The 9,675-nt window shown below is 42.4% G+C and overlaps 1 long non-coding RNA gene across 1 annotated transcript; it reads right to left on the minus strand.

Moving 5' to 3' along the window:
- Positions 1-704: 704 nt before the first annotated feature.
- Positions 705-7,942, minus strand: LOC113572396. The gene is made up of 3 exons (XR_003410102.2): positions 7,872-7,942; positions 7,677-7,747; positions 705-1,631 (listed from the first exon to the last, which is right to left on the minus strand). It is a non-coding gene; the product is annotated as an uncharacterized LOC113572396 (long non-coding RNA).
- Between the last annotated feature and the right edge of the window lie 1,733 nt (positions 7,943-9,675).

Below are 9,675 nucleotides of genomic sequence, written 5' to 3' on the forward strand. Positions count from 1 at the left end.
CTTAGGCCTCCCCCCCCCCCCATTTTTTAAACTGTCTGCGAAGATCACATTAAAGCTTATGGAACTGCTTGCGCAACGCTCTAGCACTGGATAGGGTGACGTAATTACGCTCATTCTTATCTGGAAAGGCTCATTTAACTTCAGTATTCAAAATTTTATTTAATATCTGCGCAGCTGCGAAGATCAACATATCTGGCAATGGTACCAAGCTCTTATATGAGGGACAACTGTCCCCCCCCCCCCCCCCCCCCCCCGAATCACGGTTGAGAACACAGACAAAGAAGGAATCTTGAGACGTCTCAGTGCACGCGCTCGGCTTCGTCTGTCTGATAGCGCCTTTGTAACAGACACCGCCTCGCGCCCGCGCTCTCTGGAGAAGCACCGGATTGCTGGTGCGTTCATTTTTTTAACGTCAACAGCACTTTGTCTTCCCACCAGGATACTAGCGCTGCCTTCTACGGCATGTAAACATGTCCTCCGTGTTTACCAGAGGAAATGAGAAGTCCTCCAGCGGGTAGCTCGTCGTCTGGAACGCCTTTCACATATGGTGGGGAGCGTACAAAGGATCAACATGAAAATACTACGCGTGTTTCATTTAGTTGCATTCCAACTTTCTTCTGATATGCAAATTTACAAAAATCTGCAGTCTGCAAAAGGGCCTGATGACATAGTTACCGAGGCAACATCTGACTCAAGTACTTTTTTAATGCCATCTTATTGCAGACGTACTGTAGTAATTTCATCAGACATACAATGGCACTGTTTTGACGGTGCTGTACAGTCACCATAGCCCCAGGCAGTTTTACATAGTCCCTTCAAGCTAGAATAAGAGATACAGAGTAGAAGAGCCAAGTATCACAGCTAAAACAACAGCAACAACAACAGAAAACTTCTGGAGTTAAGAATGAATGATAGCTAATATGTACTGGTTTGTATTACATCATCACTAGTGCAAAATATAATGGTTACCAGTTAGCCTGAGTTCACTAGCCTTCTAGAAAGAATGTATGACTCTTAAGTCCCAGCTAGAGGGCTTGTTTTTGTTAGTACCCTGATTACGGGGGTCTTTAAAAAATGATAGTTCTAACCTAGTGTGTCTCTTGTCTAATCCATCTGAAGTGCCCTGTCAACTAACCACCAATCTCTTCACGAGGAGCAGGAAAAGGCATGAAATTGCAATGCGAGAAGCTGCAGGGTTGTGACGGAACACCTCGAAACCCTGCAGCAGTGTGCAGGCTTTGCACGTTTCTGCCTCCAAGCCCTGTAATATTCCACAGCACCCACCCTACCACGTCCCCCATCGCTGATTGGGCATTTCTCATGTTTTTTCTAATCAACATCTGTGCATGAGCATGAGTAGGAGTCTTACATTCACATGTACCGAGATAACCTCACTGCTCAAACCTTAAAAGATGTTCGGCATGAGGCAAGGAGAGCCTACGGTGGCTAGCTCCAAGACAGCCAAACAAAAATGGATCTGTTGAGGATTAGGCAGGAAAATCCATTGGTATATGGAAACAGTGGAGTTCCCTCCATTCTCCTGTGCTGGCTTTCTAGGTCAATGTAGCAGTAGTGAGCCATGGTTCCCAGCATCGGTTGAGGTTCCATCGACATGCAGTTGATGAAACTCTCTAGAAGACAAAAGGGTGAGGTGGTTAGGTTTGCATGGATAGGCTATGTTGGAATGCACCATTACATACCTCGAGATCCTTTTTTGGTATAACAATGCCAGCCTGATTTTTTAATAAACCGTGTGTCAGACATAAACTGACACACCTAGTATAATGACAAGACCGTGGCCTCTAAACCCCCCTGACACACACACTTACGCACAATCTCCTGCATCCATCACGCACAATCAGATGGGTCTTCAAACGAACCCTTTTCCCTCCAAAAAAAAATAAAAAATACAATTAAGATGCCCCCCCCCCCCCCCCCCCCCGACCCCTTTTCCATCATTATTATCATCATTTTCTACAAGTATTATAGTGGGCTGCCAAGCGCCTAATTGTTCTGCAGTTCGCCGCAAAGGCCTGCGCATGACGAATTAGCAAAATGATATAAATCACAGTGCGACGCTGGCCTGCTTTCCCCCTATGCTAATGCAATTAGTTACTTAGGAGGGTGGCAGGGAGTAGGGTGACGTGTAGGGGAGTGCAGGAGGAGGCAGAGGTGGGGAGGGGAGCAGAACAGGGAGGAGGCAGGAGGGAGGGGAGCAGCTTCGCTGCTTCCGACCAGGACGAGGTGAGTACGCGGCGGCCTGGCTGTGAGAGGAAATGAAAATGTTGGAGTTGAAACAGCCAGGACAAGATTCCATTATCCCCTGATCAATATGGCTATTTACACCACTCTGTGGGTCTGTGAACCTGCCCACGGTGAGAGAAAGCCACAGAAACGCACACGAGCAGTCACACTAGCAGGCCTTTCTCAAGATGCAGTCTAATATGATTTTGTTTGCCTCATAAATAATATTATGATAAAAGGTGTGTGTGTGTGTGTGTGTGTGTGTGTGTGTGTGTGTGTGTGTGTGTGTGTGTGTGTGTTGTTTGTCAAGCCGAGGGAGGATACATCGCTTTGGTCTTCACTGATCCCCGGGAGCTAAATGGGCAAGAGTGGTTAATATGCAAACGTATGTACCAGTGATTTAAACCATAGGCAACCATTCACTGAGCCAATAATTGAATCATGTACACAGTTTGGAGAAAACGGAGTATGCTGTAGTTTGCCATGATGCATCTGAAATTGAAGATGACAGTGGTTGTTAGAAAGAGAAATGTGGCAGTCCCCTCAAAACCACATTGGATTTCACGGCGCGGAAATTTTTTATGAGATGGATAGCAGACGGGAATTGCCCCCTCCCTTGTGCTGTATATCTTTCTAAGATACCAATGTAACGCACGATCATCCAGTTTTTGCAGATGAAATTTCTTATAATGCAGTGTATTGCTGAGCAAATGCCATGCCATACCATAGCCTAAAAATACATTTGATTATAATTATGTATATAAGATTAATGTACTTGTGTTCTCTCTAAATATATCCAAATAAGTAAATTCCCATTTACGGTGACTTACTTAATTAAGTAACTTAACTTCTGATCTTTTCTGCTCAATATACTTATCATACAGCTGATCAAATGTGATTATTTTGATTGAAGCAGTTGATGCTGAAAATTGGTCCTTTCATGCAAAATGTTCCCCTGGAGCTCTATTTGTAGCTATAAAGAGTTATTTCTCAAGCTACTTTAGCTCTGATTAGTGTTTAAAATTGCAGTGCCCCTGGTGGCAAGTTATGGTATAGCTAGTTGTGGTCTTAGAAAGGTATTGAAAGGGTTCTTATGTCACATGAAACCTGCAATCTTAAAGTTATGTGAGGTAATTAGGTGTATAGAGGTTCAAATTGAGTATGTTTTCACCTTAATCACCTTATGTGCTCTGTGAGGTGTCAGAAGAAAGGAAAAAAGAACAGTCTAGCCCTGCTTTTCACACAGATCTTTATCTCAAGTCCTATCTCTGCTCTGTCCTGATTTGTTCATTCCTAATCCCCAGGTTCCTGAGAGCTGACACATTCCGTTTTGTAATTCACCATGGAAGGCCCAACACGGCTTCAATGTGGATATGTTTGAGTTCCAGCTATAAATCCGGGGTTGCTATGACTGGGTAGGTATTTAATTAGTTTAATGGAACCACCATGCCCCCTCATAGTGGGAGAGTTGGTTCCAGTTGGGTGGTGTAACACGTAACAATCTAGATTGCCATCGTAACCAATTTTTAGTTTTATAGACTGACTACTCCCTTTATGGTCTCTAGCCATTTAATAGCTAAAACAACTCCTCTCTATGTACTTTGAGGTTTTATGATAATTAGGCCTTAAGACTTTTTCAAGATGATGCTTTTTTTTCATAACTACAATGCCATAACAATAATATAGGGTAGGTGCAGCATAGAGAGCACAATAATGTAAACTTGAGTGAGAGAGCGATAGTTGCAAAAGGAAATTTCCAACTGATTGTGGCCAATAAGGTCATCTTGCTGCTCTTTATGATGTGTAGTTCCTGACGTAATTGTGTCGCTTGAACTGTTAGGTGTACATGGTTCAGTCGGTTTTATCTTCTGCTTATGTTTGTACCCTTGTTATGGCAGCTTATGTTGGATTTGAGAATAAAGAGCTGTGCTCTTGAGGGCACTGGTTTCTATTTGCCGGTGGGGTGGCTGGTATTTCGCCATCATTAGCTTATCCAATACCTTCCAGGGACTTGGAGGCCCTCAGTCTGCCTGACAAGAGTGGGTCTGGGCAGCTCCTGGGAGGATCAGGTTATACCCCTCCCAATCCACACCATATTTAGATGTACAGGTGCATCGTGATTTTGATGGCTAGGGGCGCTGTGAGACAAAGGCCACAAAATTAGATGCTCCGTGTGGCAGCAGTTAGCAGATGGCTAATTCTGCTTGCAAACTCTGCTCACTTTCTCCCCTTTCTTTTGGTCGTCTCCCCCTCCTCAAAAACAAGGTCGAGCTCCATGGAGCAGGGCACCCCTTCCAAAATCACCTCATCTTAAAGCTAGCAATCCAACACTGATCACCCTCTTCAAGTGCTTTGATGATCAGCTAGCCCTCTCGATTCAGAGTCAGGATGCTAATCGTGGGTAAAGCTAAATACAGACTGAGGTGCGCAGGTTAATTACATACTGTACTTCATCTCGGAAGAGGTGTTGATTGTGCAACAAGCAAACAGTTTTACAGTTCTGGTATGTGCTTTGCCTCTCCAAGACTGGGACAACTAGTTTAAATCAGATTCCATATGCTTTACCTCATCATCTGAATTATTCTATCTTGAGAGTTCTTTGTTACCAGCCTATTGGGGACATGTGGAAGAGGCTAGACAAAGCCCAAAACCCCAGTACTGCTAAAAAAGGTGTCACCTTCCTCTGAACCTTTGCTCATGAATCGAATACGACTGGGAACCTGAACCCTCTAATGAATTAAATACTTAATCTACTTCACCCTTTGCTACCTCCTTTATGTCTCCCTCCACCTGGTCTGTCTCTCTCCCTCCCACCTGTCTCTTTTCCTCTGAGCCCTCTGCCCTGGCTCTCGATCAGCTTGTTTGTGGGCTCGCCTGAGACCAGATGCATCACTACGCATCAGTTTTTCCTGCTCACATGCCAAATGGTATGCTTTTTGCAATGCTTCCTCCTTCACTGGCAAATGCAGCTGTGTGGAAATGAACACAGGAGAAAGGAGACTAAATGAAACACAAGCAGCTTTGTCAGAATGACAGTTCAGGAAATGTTTATGCCATTTGGAAAGTTTACATTTGATGCCGCGCAGTCAGCCAAATTGGTATTACCGTCAGTCGCTGCACTGGAGAAATCATTCACTTTTCGCAGGCAAATTGGCTGGAAATATGATTTTGCAGACTGCGGTGATTTCCGCTGCAGAAAAATAATCACCCCGGATGTCCTGTCTGGATGACCCTGTTTGTTGCACTCATTAGAGCAAAGGTGGTGTTTCAGAAAAACAAGTCTGCAAGTCAGCGTGTGCAGGGAGTCTGTGCTAACGATCACCTCTACAACACTGCCCAACGAGCACTAAGCCGCTTCTCCCAGTCTCAGCATACAGCTACTCCTGGGCAAAGTAGCTCACAGTAGCTTTTTCCACTTGAAATCATAGAGAAATTCCTCTTCAGATCTGTGTAGTCCTGGAGAAAGCTTAATCTGCGTGCAGCTACATCTAGCCCTCAGGAATCTAGAGTGGGTAATATCATCCTGGTAATTGGAGGGAGATTAAATTTATTTATTTTTATTACCCATCACATTAGGACAACATCCGGAGTAAATGAAACATTCTAACTTGATTTTCTCTCAAACAGAATCTTAGGCACAAGAGCAAAGTCAATAAATGTGTACTAGGGTGATTCAAAAGAAGTACCATCTGTTTGAAAGTACCATCTGTTACATATGTTGAAGCCATTAGTTTTCTTCTGAGTACACACTTCTGCCCCCCACCCCCAGCACCAAGTTTCAGTAAGTTTCAGCTGTTGTAAGTTTCAGCTTAAAATCTCTCCTGATTTATTACATTTATACCTTTTAAATGAATGAAAATGAGTGAGATAGAAGTAAAACTAAAGTAATTACATCCCTTGACCTTATTTAAAAGATAATCTGAAGGAACTTTTTTTTTTAGTCAAGAGTTTTTCTTCTTTCAGAGTACACTGAACAAAACTGTGCACTGTAATTGAGCTCTTGACAAAGTTTTAGTGGTGATAAATTCACTCCTAAAACTTTTGCAAGGGCTCAATTTACATTAATCTGTGATTACTTATTAATCTTCATTGAATTCATATAAAAGTTTCATTGCTGATAAACTGAAGAAGCATTTAAATTCCTCTAGCTTCACTTTTCCATAATGTACATTGCATATTGTTAATATCTTTGTGCTAATGTTAATGACATAGCATATGACATCGTATCTTCCTACATAACACTTGAAAATAAAATTACTCTTGATGCTAATTTGTACTTCTCGGTGTCCCTGGAAAGCACTGGAATTTTCCCAGCACAAAGCTGCTGCATTCATATTGTTTTGAGAAGTACAATAATTTCTGAGTGATTTGGGGAAAGAGCTCAGTCTTTCATTTGATTAGACTTCATGTTGTCAGCTAGCTACTTGAATACTGCATTATAACAAGAAACAGAAACTCTTTAACCACCTGCAACATCTTAATATCTTTCTAAAAAAGAGTCTCCTCTCTTTAATCATCTACATGAGCATCAGGAGGGACCTGTGATTCAGAGCCAGAAAGCTCACTCAGGTCTTTTATTTTTAAGATGAGCTGTGCTCATATCCCAGTGCATGTTGCTGTCAAGGAGTGGTTAACGATCATGAACGAAATTGACTCCTGGATAAACTCATTGAGCTAGTAGATACATCAATAAACATCAACAACAAAAATCTATCAACTTATCACTGAATAAATGAATCAATGAATTAATCAATCAACCAGTCACATTCAAACCTGGTGGAATAGCACTGCTTGTATTGCACATTAGAATCCTTATTTACCTTTCCATGTTGTTATATTTCTGTTTTTATTTATTTGTTTATTTTTACTCTTTTCTATTTCCATTTGTTATTTTTCAAAAAATATTATATACCCACAGACAGATTTTGTGTTTGCCTGGAGGGGTAAAGTTTATTACCTACTGACTATATATTGTTATGTAAAATGAAAGATTTAGAACTTTAGGACTTATGCTGTTACCCAACGAGTGCATATCTTACTTTTGGATCTTTGTTTACTTAAATGTCAATTTTATGTCATGCTTTTTTGATACATATATTCATTGAAGTGGAATAAAACTATTTTCCAGTGTAGACCAAGGCTTAGAGCAATCAATATTTGAGTCTTTCACCAGACAGCCAATGCTTACAAATAAGTTAATCCCTTAGTACTCACAGTCTTCTCAAATTAACATGATTTTAACAGTAAGCAGCTCAATTGAAAATGTACATGATTAATGTAAATGTAAATACTAAGTTATATATATTTCACCTAATGCGAGTACATATAGTTGGTGGTTTTTTGCCATGTGAATATTTGGCCATGCGTTGTACCCCCTTGATACTGCCATACTAATGTTATCTTTTCTCAGTAATCTCCTGGCTGATTCTTACCCAGCTCTGTGTGTCCAGATCCCCTTTGGTAACACCTCCAAGTCCAAACGAAGATAGATTTGTCGTTTTCCCTGCCCCAAAGGAGGGGAGGCATCTTTATATGTCATCATAATAGCATCTCAGCTGTGCTTTGCCACATATTAACCCCCCCCCCATCTTTCTCCCTTTATATCCCCTCTCTGTCTGTCCTCTTACCTTTTCGTTCCCCTTTCTCTCGTCCAGCATTGTATCTGTCCATAATAACTAAACCTACCCTCGTATCTCGGCTCATAAAAACAGCTCAAATGGTAAAACACATTCTTATATTCTGGGCCAGTGCTAGAGCTCGGGGGTTATTGTATTCAGGCCGGTTCGGGCCAATGCCGTCTCTGGGTGCCATCGTTCCTCTTGTTGGCATCGCATCCCTGGCATCTCTCAGCTGTCGGTGTCAGCTGGGCGGGGGAGCCGACATGGGGCGAAGGGAGCCTGGCCGTCATCGAGCACTGCAGCGTTCCTGGCCGTTCTCCAGAGATACGAGTAGGATTTATGGCGTTCCTGTGACGAAGGCAATAAAATGCCGCGCGCTTCGCAGGATTTGGTGGAGAGCTTTAACCGCCACCGAGGCATAGCTCTTTCCCTCCAACTCCCCGTCTCCATGGCTGCGGAAGCCCCCCCTCTTCCCCCTTGCGACTCTGCTGCAGTTCACAAAGGGATGGGGGAACTAATCCTTCCGAAGTCCCTTGCTGGGAGACGATGCGGAGATGCGCTTAGCGCCTTTCCTGTGGAGACAATGATGAGTGCGATCCTCGCAGCCAGAGATACAAGTGGATTTATGGAGTGACGATGTTCAGAACTGCTCTAGGAGAGAGAGAAACGGGACAGAGGATGATGTGTGATATATGGAAGCCAAACTGTCTCTGCCTATCAAACACACAAGCCCCCATTCAGCACTACAGTACAGATATACGACTGACATCTGACAGTGAAGTCTTATCACACCCTCATTCTAGGAAGATGTTAACTCTATAATCATCTCTTTTTGAATTCAATCTTATGGGCAAGGGTCCAGCATCATTATGCCCCTAACTGACCCCTAATGACATGAATTCTCCTTGACTTCTCTTTAATCTTTTATGATATTGACTTTCTCTAAATGTCAGAAGCCTCTGCCAGACTGTGTTGTAAAAACCATATACTACTTTTTGTGACACATACACTCTGAACATTCCAAATACAAGCCTTTTAGTAACTACTCTTACATCTAATCTGATTTTCTCTGCAATGTTTAGTATAGGCATTATGTATTCTAAAAAATTTGAAAAATCAATCTTTTCCATGTAAACAAATCACTTTTCCATCATGTTCCCCACACTGTCACTCTTTGAGATATGCATTTTCCTCTCCAATGATCTGAGGTGCCCCCACCAAGGTCCTGCACTAACCCTCCCATTTAAAACCAGCCCCAACTTATCCCTCATATATTGTGACAGCAGCGCGCCGATATAGACCTCCGCACTCCGCAAAGCGCTAGATTTCAGTCTTTGGGCCCTACTGCCACATTCCTTTTCACTCGGGGGCCCAGAGTCAGTTCAATTCATTCACCACTATTGATTTTGGACCTGCAAAAATGGAATTACTGAAGCAGCATGCTGTATTCAATAATTCATCTCTGAAAACAATAGTTCTGGCAGCGTTGGGCCTTTTGGTCACACCAATCACATCAACCTCATGATGCCAAGCAGTGACCCATCAGGTTAAAAAACACTGCATTAATTACATGATGACAGCAATGGATTTATTAGTAACATAATTGCAAGATCCATATTACAAATGATAGAATAGATTTCTTTAATTCACGTGTCCCATCTGGCACTCATCTTCTGAGAATTATGTCTCAACTCTAAATGCCTTTGGTAAGGATTCTGGTGTTAGCTGGTCGTTAAGTGCAAATACTAGACAGTTCACCTGATCACATGACTCCATCCAATTAAACCCAACATGATGAATAGCAAGTGTCAGA

This window comes from Electrophorus electricus, chromosome 20, assembly GCF_013358815.1.
Source record: "Electrophorus electricus isolate fEleEle1 chromosome 20, fEleEle1.pri, whole genome shotgun sequence".
NCBI lineage: Eukaryota > Metazoa > Chordata > Actinopteri > Gymnotiformes > Gymnotidae > Electrophorus > Electrophorus electricus.